The following is a 15,660-nucleotide window of genomic DNA, read 5'->3' as shown; positions in this document are numbered from 1 at the left end:
TAAATTGTATTTATTTATTTGATTTAGTTCTCTTCTGAGAACAACAAATAAGATGGTTAAAAACGATTAAATAACATTTATAATTAGAAGAATTGTGAGTGCTCATCCTAATACAAAGTTTATAAAAAAAAAAAGAAATTTAAACAGATTATAACATACATATTCATTGGGAGGTGATTTAAGAATAGAAATCAAACTCTGTACAGTTGTAGAATTACACTTTGTTTGAATTGGTTTTAAAAACCACTTTCTAGCAACAACTACTGTGGAGTTAGGACAAACAAACAAAATATGCATCAGATCTTGAACTCCTCCTTTACAGAGGTCACATAAGCTACTGGCATTATTGTTATTTGTCCATTTACAGGTAAAAGATTTGAGAGGGAGGATCCCAAACCGAAGTAAAATCATGCAACACCGGGCGCAGTGTCTTAAAGTAAAAGTAAGATATTGTTGCCTTTGTTTGAATTCAATTGACTTAGCATATACCTTATAACACTGCAAATTTGTACAGTGCTGGAAATCAAGATCATAGCTTATCCTTGTAGTCAAGTGTTCTAAAAAGAGTTTCAAATGTGCCGGGGTCCAGGTTTTCACAAAAGGGGGTGGTGATGGACGGAGCATCAGAACCAATCAAACACTCACACCCAGTCAACAGATCTGGGTTTGATCCATCACCGTTCTTTAGCCCACTCTGCCATCCCAGTTCAGACATGGCCATATGCAAATCAGTCTGACCCTGTGCCTCATGGGAACAGTCCAGCCCGAACTGCCAAGCCATGCCTTCCCTGGACCGGAAACAAGCTTCCTAGGACCGGTTTCTGGCATTTCAGCCGTCTTCAGCCAGGCTTGCTTGAATCCAGTGGCAAAGTGAGCAAGGGACTCACGTCTGAGCATACCCTGCCAACTTATGGTGAACAAAGCGGTACAAAAGGGGGTGGTGATGGACGGAGCATCAGAACCAATCAAACACTCACACACAGTCAACAGATCTGGGTTTGATCCATCACCGTTCTTTAGCCCACTCTGCCACCCCAGTTCAGACATGGCCATATGCAAATCAGTCTGACCCTGTGCCTCATGGGAACAGTCCAGCCCGAACTGCCAAGCCATTCCTTCCCTGGACCGGAAACAAGCTTCCTAGGACCGGTTTCTGGCATTTCAGCTGTCTTCAGCCAGGCTTGCTTGAATCCAGTGGCAAAGTGAGCAAGGGACTCACGTCTGAGTATACCCTGCCAACTTATGGCGAACAAAGCGGTACAAAAGGGGGTGGTGATGGACGGAGCATCAGAACCAATCAAACACTCACACCCAGTCAACAGATCTGGGTTTGATCCATCACCGTTCTTTAGCCCACTCTGCCACCCCAGTTCAGATATGGCCATATGCAAATAAGTCTGACCCTGTGAATCATGGGAACTGCCAAGCCATGCCTTCCCTGGACCGGAAACAAGCTTCCTAGGACCGGTTTCTGGCATTTCAGCCATCTTCAGCCACGCTTGCTTGAATCCAGTGGCAAAGTGAGCAAGGGACTCACGGTACAAAAGGGGGTGGTGATGTTTTCAGCAGGTCAACTGTACATTCTGACAACTTCAGAGCAAACACTAAGTTTCGATAAAAGACGTATTTTGAGGATCCTTCGTCAAAGATTTCCAATTTTAGTAGTGCTCTTAGAGAACCTTGATCAGCATGTAAGATGTTATACACCCATCGAATGATGCTAGTGATTCCTCTAGCGTATGTACTAGTTATAGAAAACTCGAGGCGCAGGGCTTGCACGGGTACAGCTTGAGACATTTTGGTTAATTTCCGAAGAATCTGGCTTTCTTTTAGTTGTATTGGTTGCCATTGACTTATAGGAATATGCTCAAGAGCGTATGAAAGAACAGGTGGAATCTTGGTACTAAAAACCTGTAAAAGGGATGAAAAGTGCCTATGCCCAGTAGAAGAGTATAGTCTTTGAAGCGCCCCAGTATGAACATCAGCTTTGTAGGCCAGGTGCTGCAGATGGGAATAATTTTTTTAATTTTGAGAAAAAATGCGACCTAAATAGATGTATTTCTTCACTATTTCTAACACTTTATGGCATACAAATTCTATTTGAAAGTGATTTCAATGTTTTTTCCCTTGGAAAAAGTAATGTCCCATCCATTGTTTGAGAACCTTATATAAATTTAATTGCAATTTTAGTTGCTTTGATTATTTTCTTGCTTATCTATAGACTCTTCTCTTTTACTTTCTTTATGTTCCCTCTTGTCCATATATTTACTTTTGACTGTCGTTTTGTGTTTTAGGATTGTGTGTAGGGGTTATCTCTACTTATTCATCGCTTGCTATAGTTCTTAGATGTTCCAAGGAATTCACTGCTTGATGTGCTCTGTACATGATTGTTGGTCAAGTTTGTACTTTCTATTATAAGTTAAAAACAAAACACTGTAAAAAAAAGGGTCATTAGTCAATGAGTAACAAATACCCACCTTGAGTAATAAATGCAAAAAGAACAACTGATGGACAGAATGCAGAACAATGTCATACATTTACCACAGTACAGAGATCTGGGCCTAAATCCATTGTTTTTTTGCTCCCCATGCCATTCTAGTTTGAACCAAGCCATATGCAAATCAGTCTTGACCCGGCGCACAATGGAAATAGTCCAGCCCGAACTGCCGGGCCAGGTCCTCCCTGGACTGGAAACAAGCATCCTAGGACCGGTTTCGGGGTTTCACCCTTCATCGGCCAGGATAGCTTGACTTCAGTGGCATGGAGAGCACAGGACCCACGTGTGCCACTCGGTGTGACAAATGCAAAAAGAACAACTGATGGACAGAATGCAGAACAATGTCAGACATTTACCCCGGTACAGGGATCTGGGCCTAAATCCATGTCATTCCAGTTTGAACCCAGCCAATAGCATGGTGAGCAAAATAACTATGGATGTATCCCAGATCTATTGACTGGGGAGAATGTTTGAATTGCTCGGAATTCCATCCATCATCTGTGTGTCTTTTGCTTTCCCACCTTGAGTAATAATCACAATCATTGTCAAGGTGAAGACTGGAAGTCACTAAATTACCTGAGCTCAACTCCTTTGGCAGATATGGCAATGAGCAGACAAGCATTACTTAGGGCAATATGTAAAGTATTCATGCAGTACCAGAACAGTAATAAAGTCAAACCACAACACAAAAACATGGTAAGATTGGCTTATACCCAATTGCCATATTTATTTTACTTGTACGTCCCTAGTAAAGTGACACTACCTGTGCCCAGGGCCTGTTTATTAAATGCTGCTAGTAGGCATACAGCACAGAATGTGCTATCTATTGCGTGTCCCTTTTAAACATATCTAAGGCCTGCAGCTGCAGCTTGTGTGTGCAGTTTTAAAATGCTACCCTTACCTGGCAAAATAAGCATTTTGCCAGGCTCAAACTTTCCTTCTTAATACATATATGTCACCCCTATGGTTAGCTCTGGACTGCCTAGGTGGCAGGGTGCTGTGTATCTAAAACGTTGGACATGTAATTTTACGTTTTACATGTCCTGATAATGAAAAAGTCTTAAAGTATTTTTTCACTACTGCAAGGCCTACCTCTCTCATACGATAACATTAGAGTTACCTTATTACGTTTAATATGCTGTAATTATGAAATAGGAGCAGGTGCCCATTGTATGTTTGGTGTCATTGGGATTGTAATGAAAAATCCAAACTTATGGTGAAGTTGTATTTTAAATTACAATTTAGAAAATGCCGGTTTTAGAAAGTTGATATTTAGAAAAAGGGTGCGTTTCATTCGCACCCAGCTGCTGCACTGCTTGAAAGAGAACGATGCTTTATCTTAATCTTTTTTGTCTTCAAACTCAACCATCTTTCATCCTTATTCATCAAATCATCTATATTTCACGTTATCCACATCTTATATGTTCATAGAATCAATCCGGAGACAGTACCATTGCGCTAAATACTTTATTTTCGCTTTTTCAGATACTTTCTGTTGCCGATCCAGGCTTTAACATAAGTATGTGCGACCAATCATATTTATTCAGGACTCACAATGATACCCAATGCATTTCGAACCTTTACGGTTCTTCGTCAGGGGTCACTGAAAAAGATTAAAAGAATTTGCTTAACCAACACTCCCACACAGAACTTATTTCAAAGCCTCCAATTACTCGTTTCCCCTCTTCCCCAAACCAGATGTCACCTTCCAGTTCCAACCCTCCAGCACTTAACAGAGAAAACACAATCCTTATTTCAAACATAACGTGCACATTGTTTAAACACTAACTTATGCCTAACTGTAATTACCCAAAAAGTCCCCACCTACGATCATCAATACACAAAATGAAACGTTTCAGAAACAAAACCCCAATTACCTTATGTAAGCCGTATTCAGCATTGTGACCTTTACGTAACGCCCTTCCTTTCTGAAGAGTCATCTTGTGCTCCCTTCCCCGCTACTAATGCTTGAAAAACTCTTGCAGGTGCTTTAGATGTACCCACGTGATTCCTAAATTAAAGTGAAACACCTCCATTCTCGTAGGCCAGCTAATCCGACTGCAGAGCCCATAATGCTTCATACCACCCACTGAAAAACAAAACCCACTCCACCCTATGCCTTCCAAAATCATGCCAATTGAAACGCGGAATCAAAAACAAAAGATACTACATCAGTGCCATTAAATCAACTCAAAAAACATTAAAATGCCCCCTCAACAAAAACCTCGAGTTTATCAGAGAAAGTCCATAAAGTATCCAACAAGTGTTCGGTTTCATCATCCTTCAAATCTGCCATAATGTACTAGTCCATTTATGAAGTCCGTGCACAGTCAGTCGATGTTCCACTGTCTCCGGAGTGATATTTTTTAATCTTTCAATCCATTTTTAAATTCACTTACTCGAAACCAATGGGGTGCAACCACACGTTGGGGCGATGAAAAAATTGCGCAGCAAGTGTGTGAATTGCGGATGCACTCCTCCTCTTTACAAATCTAAATTGAATAGCTGAGTGGTTGAGTTTGAAGACAAAAAAGATTAAGATAAAGCATCGTTCTCTTTCAAGCAGTGCAGCAGCTGGGTGCGAATGAAACGCACCCTTTTTCTAAATATCTGCGAGATTCTGTGAAGGGGGCGACTCACAGTGCTGACTGCACGCACTCATTTGGCAGTTTCAGCTATTCAATTTAGATTTGTAAAGAGGAGGAGTGCATCCGCAATTCACACACTTGCTGCGCGGTTTTAGAAAGTTGGCATTTCATTGCCTTAGCCATTTGGTGCCTACAGCCTGTCCCAGGGTCACATGACTGTGTGTAGTCGACAGCCACATAAATAGAGAGTGCAGGTGTGCCTGGATGGGCCATCACTGTCAAGATTAGATGGAGGAGCTGGGCACAGCCCCACTTACACTTGAATTGGTTGTGTCCTGCCTCCCCATGAAAGGCTGAATACCCCCTGTAGTTAGTCAGGAACTAGGGCCAGGATGTCAGGACACCTGTGGACTTCAAAGTCATGCCTCTAGAAACATCTCCCTACTTCAAAGGCACAGCCAGGTATAAATACTGGACCTCAGACACCAACTCTTCAGTATACTTCTGGACCTGTGGATACTCTACCAGAAAGAAGTCCTTCTGTGCTACTAAAAGGACTGCCACTCTGAAAGACTGCTACTCTGAAGCACTGCTGTCCAGCTGTGCAAACCTGCTGCCCTCGTCCTTGGGTGAGAAAGACTGGACCTACAACACTGAACCCAGGACCCCAGAATGACTCCAAGGTGTAGTTGGCAGGCGTCATGATCAGAAGCCTCTGGGACACAACAGGCTTCCAACAACCTTGAACCCAGCACATATACTCAGCCATCTGTGAGTCTTACCCTTCAAGGGATATCACCCCAGTCCCGGGCACTTGGAAGTGGGTCTGAGAGTGTTCCCCAATATCGGCTGTGGTCTTGCATGGAGTAAAGCGACGCAAAGCCTCGCTGCATAGCTGCAATCGGAATTGACACTGAGTGGCACAAAACCTTGCCGCACTGCTGGCCGCTCATGGGAACAAAGTAAAGGGGTGCAGAGCCCTGCTAATCTGTGGCACACAGCTCCCTGAACTGACACAAAGTGATACAAAGCACTGCCAAACCTCGATTTACAAAAATTTTGCTTGCACTTACTCTTTTATTCTTGAATTTCAAGAGTAACAGGAGTACTCCTGGCCTACACCTGAACCTCAGGAGGAGGCCAGAATTACTACTAGATTTCCTCACACGTTTTCGCACATCTGGCTTTATGAATGAGGACCTATTTGTTTAAATATCACGGTAGATTCCTTCATTTAGGTTTTCTAGAAGCATCCAGCTGCAAATGCCTTTTCTGTAGTTGGAAACAGCCTGTTTTCAAGGAAATTACGTTTTCTGAAGAAAAAAACCAATTAAAGACAAATAAATCAATATCCTTTGAATAGCAGATTCGTCAGTGCCAAAAGGTCACAGGGTTTTATGCATGTTCATAAAAAGAACAGGACGTTAGTGGAGCAAAAAGGTGACAGAGATAGATGTGCAGGTTACAAGAGACATTTCCTCATTTCCCTGTAATGAGACATAAAGGGTCAATTTGGACTATCACTGGTTCATGCTCATCTCCGAATGACTGATGACTAGACCGTAAACATGTCCATGGTTTTCAGGAAGAATGTGTTAAATTGTAAAAATGCTGTGCCCTCAAAGGTTAAAGCTATTGACAGTTCACTTTTAATTTGGCCTCCAGCTGAGGAAAACCTTATGGGAGCAAAATTGCTTCATACATCAGCTGGTTTATTGATATACAGTAATACAACTGTGAGGCGAAACAGACTCGTTTTAAGAAGAATAGTTGTGTACTAAAAGAGTTAAAAGCACTAAGTGTTTCAGGAGCACGACCTTACACGGTTTGTGCACAGAGAATATGAATGTGCAATTTAAGAATGCTAAAGGCCTAATGCAGCTATGGCTGATCCCCCACAATACAGAAAGTATAACATTGAAAACATAAGTGCGCACATGTTTAAGATGATATGTTGGCGCCTTTAAATATTAGATTCACTTATTCCATTGTCATTACACAATTTAGATGGTTTGGGTGAAAACTGTTTTATCATTCGGAGCTATATGTGCCCATTGTATTAAACTGTATTGTTTAAGATGTAATAAAAAATCACATTTTAAATAGTGGAATGAACTTGTTATTTTCATGATACACAATGCCAAGCTAGAAAGTGATTTTTGGTCAAATTAAGATTTTTGCGGGGGCATAACATGCTTACAATACTGCTATTTTAAATGAATATTATTCAAAATTGTAATTCTGATATCATCATTATTTCTCGTGTTTTCATCCCGACACCGTGTTTGAAACATTAGTAACCGTGGGCCTTTGACGCATTGAGGCTCCTGAATTGAGAAAGCCAACTCATGTTGTCCTATAAAAGGGTGAAAAAAAAGAAAAAAAAAAGGGTCAAAAGTAAAAACACCCAATTTATGATGCAGAGCGTGACAGGAACAGAAGAAGCAGTGCTGTAAAGAAAGGAATACAAACATTGAATATTGTCAATAAGTAGTGAAGGTCATTTTGCAAATTTGGTTTCTGAAGCAGCAGTCACAAAGGGCTGGCTGGCCCAAAAATGTCCAGCAGAACCAGTGGAGAGGAAGCAAGAGATATTGCCGGAGTGGGTGTTTCACTGTTGAAGGGGAAAAGTGTGATACTCCCTCACATCAGCCATTTTCTTGCACCAGACATCCAGAGCACAACGAGAGAGTGGATAACTCAGAAGCCATTTCAATATATTATGCATAAAGTTGAGAAGGGAGAGTGAGTGAGAGAACAAAGAGCACAGAACACACAGGAACCCAGAAAACACCGGATGGTATGCTGAACATCAAAAAGAAATTAAACAAATTGTATTGTAACAAAATGCATGCATGCAGAAATTAATTGATCTGAAAGGTTTTGAAAAGAGATATCATGAACATATGTCTATCCAAGCCATATAGGAAACACAGACGTCAGAAAGAGGCAAAGATTTCATTATTTTATATGAGGAGGAAATGTTTCCCGATCAGCTCCAAATTAGATTTTTGATGAAGCAAGAGAGCCCTCTCCCTCTGCACAGTACCAGACTACACACCTTTTGGAGGGTTATAAATGTTACCACCCCACGTTGTTACATCTTATGTGGTGAGATAAAAAAAAAAACATATCTAAGCATCAGGACCTGACAAAGCAGTTCTTAGCCATGAAAAAGGAGAACATGGCCAGAACTGGAAGAAAAGGTGGGTTCATTTCAAGACAGGAAGGAGACTGTGGAAGAAGCCCAGTCAGCTTCATACATATTTGAAAACCCAGGGGCAGATATATTAATATTTCATGCAACTCAGCAAGACAACTGCCCTTCATGAAAGGGAGAGGGCAGGAATGTGCCAATATATGGCCCATTCCTGCTCTCTGCCTGTGCTGGCACACAATCTGCTGCATAGTACCAATGCAGGCACCATTGTGCCATGGTTTCTTCCTCTTTCTAAGTGTGCTGTGTAATGCAGCACACTTAGAAAGAGGAAACAAGAAGGAGAAATAAAGTGATTTCTCATGGTTGAACCTGCCCTGGGAAGGCATAGCATTTTGATGCATTCCCAAGTATACCAGTCTTGGGTAAATCTGAGAAAGCACCATAAACCATAGGTGGAGCGTGGGAACACCCACGCTCCACCCATGGAACTGCTGCTGTGTTGCGGGGAGCTAAATTATGAAATGGCCTGCTGTGGTCCCACTTCCTAAAGGGCTCAGACATGGCTTTTTAAGCAGGCTTTTCATTAGCTAGCTTTCCTCTTCCATCTTCCTCTTTTGGCATCTTTTTCTTTGATATCGGAGGATTTTTCAATCAAGTAAAAGATCCTAGATGCTCTTATCTTGCTCTCTATAAATCCTATTTCATTTCACTTCACTTCATGGAATGCATTTCCGGCACAGAGTAATGCAAGGCAGTGACTTGCAGTGCCTTCCGTTAATCCAGATTTAACAAGCAATGCAGGGCCACACAAGGAGGCCTTGCATGGCTAAATAAATCCGGCTTAATTATTGTGTTGCCATTGTTTTACCCTGCCTGATGGAAGTGCAATGCACTACAATGATAAATCTGGCCCCCGATATGGTGAGTGGATACCTGAAATGGATTAAAAGGAAACAGATCTGGCCAGAAAATAGGTCAATATTGCCAAAAGAAAGCAGAGATACAACTTGAGCATTTTGTTTTTTTTCCAAATAAAGGAAGGAAATCCATGTGATTGGGATGTTCTGGTGTTGGATAATATTAATAGCTCTTTTAAGGGTGAGAGGGGAAAGCATTCCTTGAAGAAGTTCACATGAGAGCAAAAAGGTTATAGGTAAGAAAAAAAAAGTTTGCTTACAAGGAGGAATAAATCAACATATTTCAATAAATCTGTTCTGCATCTGTACAGGAGGAGGTATTATCAGGTATTTAAAGAAATGGCTTCTGAAAATTTAAATATTTTACTATCCTACTTTGGAGGGATGATTTAAACAGGTATGGTGAACATGATCTCACGTGACCAGAGGGTAGTGAGACAGTGATGGGGAGCTTGTTTGGCAAGATAGAATTCAATCAGAAGAAAGTAGTAGTGATGCAAGAAATATCATAGAAAAAGGGTGTAAGAAAGTAAATGGCATGCACAAATGTAGGCTAAGCTAAATAACCTTACGCTATTGTAAAACGATACTTTTCATATGAAGGGTGAGAAAGACGGTATGGTTGATTCTAGAACTTTCAATTTAGACTCACATCCGTATGTGTGACCCTATTTTTATTTTCTTAACACTGTGTTGGGTTCTTGTAGGATCTAACACTGTAAATTTAAAGTTTGGCTTGAGGCATTACAGATTGAAAGGGCGGTCAGTCCTTAATTGCGGGGGGCTAATGTTACTGTGATTGAGCTGGGGCATTCAGTATTGAAAAATTTGGGTTGGTACTGTGTCGTTCAAATCTTCACTGCATTGTCTTGTCGCTCTTAGTTCAAATAAATTACCTTTCCAGGGAGGTGCTTTTATTATGTGACAAAGTCATTATTTTGTGATGAAGAATAAACATCTAACTTGTGGGCATTAGGCAGTTGGTAGTAGAGAAAATGGAATTTCCCCTTAGTACTAATGTTAGAGTAGAATTATCACCACACTCGCCTACCATTCACACAAGTTATATGTTCCAATAAACTCAAAACACTGCCAATGGTTTCACTGAATATGCCACCAAACCAGAGATATAGCGCTTAAGGATTATTTATTACATTTCATTAAAAAACAAATTCCCTCAAACAACGTATCCTCTTATTAGGGAACAAGATAGTTGTCAATGTAAACACTATATACAATTCATATAAAGCATGCAATATTTAATCAAATACAGTATATAATCACATTAAAATCCAGCAAAAAAATTGTAACAATCTTTAAACATAATCATAAAAAACAATAATACAATAAAAATAGGAGACCCTAACTACACAGTTACAGATTGACTGTTGTGTGTTTTGATCCAAAGCCAAGCATCAAGTTCGTATTCAGGTAGGTATTTCAATTTATTCCTTTCCAGAAATTCTTGTGGTTTGGTTTCCAAATCTAGTTGGCGTTGACGTGTTTCGGTGGTACATGACATAATTTTAGAGCCACCTTCATCAGGACTCAAAACAGGGGGACTGTTTCTCCTTCAAATATTTAAAAACAATAGTCTATATGGGGGAAGAAAACATATAGGAGAGTGGTTTTAATTACTAGACTATCCATCTTGTTCACATCTCCCACCCTATAGTCCCCATATATATAACATTGCTACTCCGAAATGGACAAAGACAGGGGGGTTAAAAAATGGGAGAGAAACCCTCTCTATATATTATCATTTATCAAACCGAAAAATCCTTTCGCGCATAATGACTAACATTGGTGGTCTATAAACAGTCGTCACCTATACGATTACTCATCACCCTCAGTTACTTACTAAATAAATTGCATATAGCCCATATTTACATCCACATTCTCACAACATTCGGGAGAAGGGTAAGAGAAGGAGGGGAAAAGGGAAGAGGGAAAAAGGATAGAACAAATAAGATGTTGTCACCCACCACTGCTGGTGTAGTGTACATTATTAAGACATTGGTTGAGCCTGTGGCTTTATAACTGCTCACATCTATTGCTTGTCGTCCTAGTTCCAATACCTTTTAGGTTATTACTACAATATAAAAGGACATCAAGTTTTTACTCCATAAAGGAAATTTTATTTATCTCTGCCTTAATAGACAGTGCACCCTTACTCCAGTTTCATTTCACATAAAAAGTGGCCATTGATGAATAAAGTTTTTATTGCTGGGAACAAAAAACATCACCCCAAAAAGAATGTTTAGTTAAAGTGATTGTAGATGCTGTATCCCTACCATTAAAAAACATCACCCCCAGGTTGAAGCTTCTAGCTTGTAATTCTATAGGCCTTCAACTGTAGGGCCAACCATTACATCTAATGAATTTTTTAAATAAAGGCCAATATGCTATTATGTCCTCGGAGATTTCAGTATGACCAGGAAGTTAACCGTTCCTTTCTAGTGAGGGAGTGTGTTTCTTTACCTCTATATACTCGCCCTCCACACGAAAAAGAAAATAGGCTGAGCCGAGCGGGTACCTATTTAAACCTCTTTTAGACTTAGACCAACATAAACACCAGCGCAAATTCTGCTCGCTGCTCGATTCGTGTTACCTTCACATGGAGTGTAGACGTCCCGTTCAGGATAAGTAATTGTCTCAAACCTCGTTGCCTATTTAAAGTGAAACTATGCCAGAAAATGTCTTCAATTGTGTCCTTCCGGGTGCTCTAAAACATAATCAGTGTGCATGATTAGCGGCCATCTTTAAATGTCTAGTCATGCACCCAGTGGTCAATGATGTAGTATAAAGACACACTCGTCCCTGAACTTCTTTTGTGTCTATTTGTGAAAAGCACCCAGCAGGTTGCTAATCCCTAATAAGGATCTGCCTTATCGCACCTTCCTACTGTAATTCACGATGTCACTCCCGGCGGCCATATTTGGTGTGGGAGCTATGCATTTGATAGAGTATTACACTGATCTACATGCCCGGTTCGGGAATGACGATCGTGGGAGGAAAAAACGATGTTTACAACAAAATGTAATTGTTCTTAAGGTACTGCTGTTACTGTCAGGTTTATATTATCTATCCTCTACTGCTAAAGTAAAGTTATTTGTGGCAGTATTTATCAGAAGGTTTTAGTTTTACTTGAGGTGCTCATTTTGCAGTCTGGTCTATATATTCTCGCCCCAACTAATGGCTAAAAAAAGTAAAGCCTTCACTAGCTCTGCACAACATAGGCTAGATTCTATCAAATCATACCCTTCCCCTACATTTGCTAAAACACCACGCCCCTCACTACCTATTCAGAGATCTATGGATATCTATCCACTTGGTTCGTAATTCACATAACAGCACTCTTTAGACAGAGATAATGCTATCCTCATCCTATAATGATTTTCTCGCAGTCTTCTCTGCTGTTCAGGCCTCTCTTGATCGTATCGAATTTAATTATAAAGCATTGTTCCCTCATTTTTCTTCTGGTGTCCCTGTTTCCACCTCTTCTCTGGTCTATGATTTTTCTAAAATGATCCATCTAATTGCAGTGGGATCGTGTTTCTTTTCTACCCAGTGGTTGACTAGTGGGGCATTCTCTTTTCTAGTATTGATGGCTGATCTATACTTGCACAATCTCTGTCTGAACTCTCTGCCAGTTTCACCAATGTAGCCAAGGCCACAAGGGCAAAGTAGAAGATATATAATATTATTACATCTACAATTATTGAGAGTTGTCAACTTGTGTTTAGCTCCATTCAGAGATACTTCTTTGGTCACTTCACACAGGTTACATATACTACAGTTACCACATTTGTAGTTGCCACCTTCCAAGGTTGTTTGTGTCTCTACATTATCATCTCTGTATGTGAATACCAGAGAATTTCTCAGGTTTTAATTTTTCCTAAAGGCATACTGAGGTTTGGGAAGTCCATTCCTCTCCCCATCATTGAGGACTTTCCAATTCCGATTTATGATGTTCTTCAGTTTGTTACTAATACTGGAGAACTGGCTGACCATCACTATTTTGTCTTGCTCTCTATCCTTTCTCCCTCCCTGAAGGAGGCTATATCTATCGTAGAATCTGGCTCTTTTAAAGGATTGATTTATACATTTTTTAGGATACCCTCTTTCCTTCAATTTATGTTTCAGACTTTCAGAATGGCTATAGAAGTCAGTTAATGAAGTACAATTTCTACGCAGTGGCAGGAATTCCCCGAAAGGGAAATTATCTTTCTGGCTTTTGGGATGGTGACTACTATGGTGTAGGAGAGTATTTTTATCAGTTGGTTTTGTATATAGTTCTACTGCTAAATGACCATCCTCATGTTTTATAGGAATATCCCAAAAGTTTACTCTTTCATTGCTGATGTGTGATGTAAATCTTAAGTTCTTGTCTCCGAAATTCAGCCATGATAAAAATTCCTCTAACTGATCTCTGGGGCCACGCCAGATGAAAAAAATGTCGTCAATAAAACGACTCCAGTTTTGGGCACTTTCATAAAATGGGGAAACTTCATTGTAAATATGTTTCTATTTGAAGGCTCCCACATAATTACATGCCAGGCTGGGGACACAGGTGGCCCCTATGCTGGTCCCTTTGAGTTGGAGATAAAGATCTTCTTTGAAGAAAAAGATGTTATTGAGGAGCACCATTGATATACATTTTAAAATTAAATCTTTATTTGCCCCAATAATGTTTGCTCTCTCCAGGGTCTGCCTAACCTCTTCAACAGTATTCATCTGTGGTATATTCGTGTAAGTGCCTGGATATTTAAGGTCACCATATACTCTGATTGATCATTCAATTCTAGGCCTTCGATTTTATTGATCATATCTGATGTGTCCATCATGAAGGATTTTTGTCACTGTACCAGGGGTTTTAAAAATACGTCTGCATATCTAACAGAGAATCTATGGATGCTACAATTGGTTTTAAGGGTGGATACGACATGCTTTTATGGATCTTTGGGAATCCATAAAATGCCGGAATTTTAGGATTCCTATTATACGGGAGCTGATACTCTTCTATGCTAATCCATTCTTCATTTTTAGCTGTTTCCAGCAGATTGAAAACCTCTTCTTTCAGTCTTCCTCTTCTGGCATTAGAAACCTTCTGATAATGTTCGGGGTTGTTGAGAAGTGCGAGTGCTCTCTGATCGTAGCCTGCTGAATCAAAGACTACTACCCCGCCCCCCTTATCTGCTGGCTTTATAGTTATATTCTTTTCAGCTGATAGGTACTCGATCGCCTTCCTCTGGTCTCTGGACACATTATGAGTTTGGAAATTGTTTCTCATTTAAAAGGTTATTCATTTCCATTTTCACTATTGTCTCAAATGTCTCGACATTTTTATTCACTAGGCCCAACCTCGGGGTGAAGGTGGATTTAGGTCGGAGTCCTGAACCTTCGGTTCTGACTCTTCCCGGTCTGTCCTCCAAAAATCTGCACAGTTTAACTTTTCTAAAAGAAGTGCGTAAGTCTCTCTCTAATTGAAATGTATTGACACAGACTGAAGGGACAAAACTAAACCCCCTGCTAAGAACCTCCTCATCTACTGCACTAAGATCCCTGTTGGAAAGATTGATGATATGTGTTTTATTTACTGCCAGTATTTCTGGCTTCTTGTCCTTATATACTCTTGAGGTTGTGGGCTCCTGATATATTCCTGTACTTGTACATTAAATGACAGAGTCTAGCACTCAAAAATGGATTTTTAAATCTGAAATATCTAATTGGAGTTAAGGAAATGTGTAAACTGTGTACTTTCTCTTGAGCAAGTGGCTCTCAATAAGAGATTCCTAAGTCTAGATTTGTGCAAGGTTTTTAAGTTGACAGGAAAAAGAACTAGCACAATTGAAGGTGATGCTGCTTGCTTTCACTATTATCCAGGCTGCTGAGATGGTGATGGCATACCAGATATGGACCCTTGTTGTCTGTGCTATAGGTACTCAAGCTGCTCCTTACTGATGAGGCCCAATGAAGTTGTGATTGTTCTGGGGCTGCTTGTGTTCCCATTAAGAGGAGAACTTGTCTAGCAGTTTGAAGTGGACGATTCATATGGAAGCAGGAACAACACTGATTTAATGTAGCTGGACTCTCTCTGTAATGGCACAATTGATCTTAGAAACAGGGCTGCAGAATGTGTTGAGAAAAAATATGAGTAGGCTAGATTATTTCAAGAGTTTCCATCCATTACATTTTTGCTATCCCTATTGAGTAGCTAAGGTATAGATCATGGGAAGTAGTATGCAAGTCAAATATATATATATATATATATATATATATATATATATATATATATATCCTTGGTCTACTTCAAGAAAAGTGGTCTTCTTTGTTTCATATATATATATATATATATTCAGTGAAAAAAACATAGGTTTCACACATGTTATAGTTAGCTGGACATTTTACTGATAAAAAACCATTGAAATTCCCCCGTTATAGTTAGTGCAGGCAACTATAACTCACGCAACCGCAATCCTCTGCTGATGCTAATAC

The sequence above is a fragment of the Triturus cristatus genome, chromosome 8 (assembly GCF_964204655.1).
Source record: "Triturus cristatus chromosome 8, aTriCri1.1, whole genome shotgun sequence".
Lineage (NCBI taxonomy): Eukaryota > Metazoa > Chordata > Amphibia > Caudata > Salamandridae > Triturus > Triturus cristatus.
The sequence above is the reverse complement of the archived record's forward strand: the minus strand, read 5'-3'. Positions refer to the sequence as shown.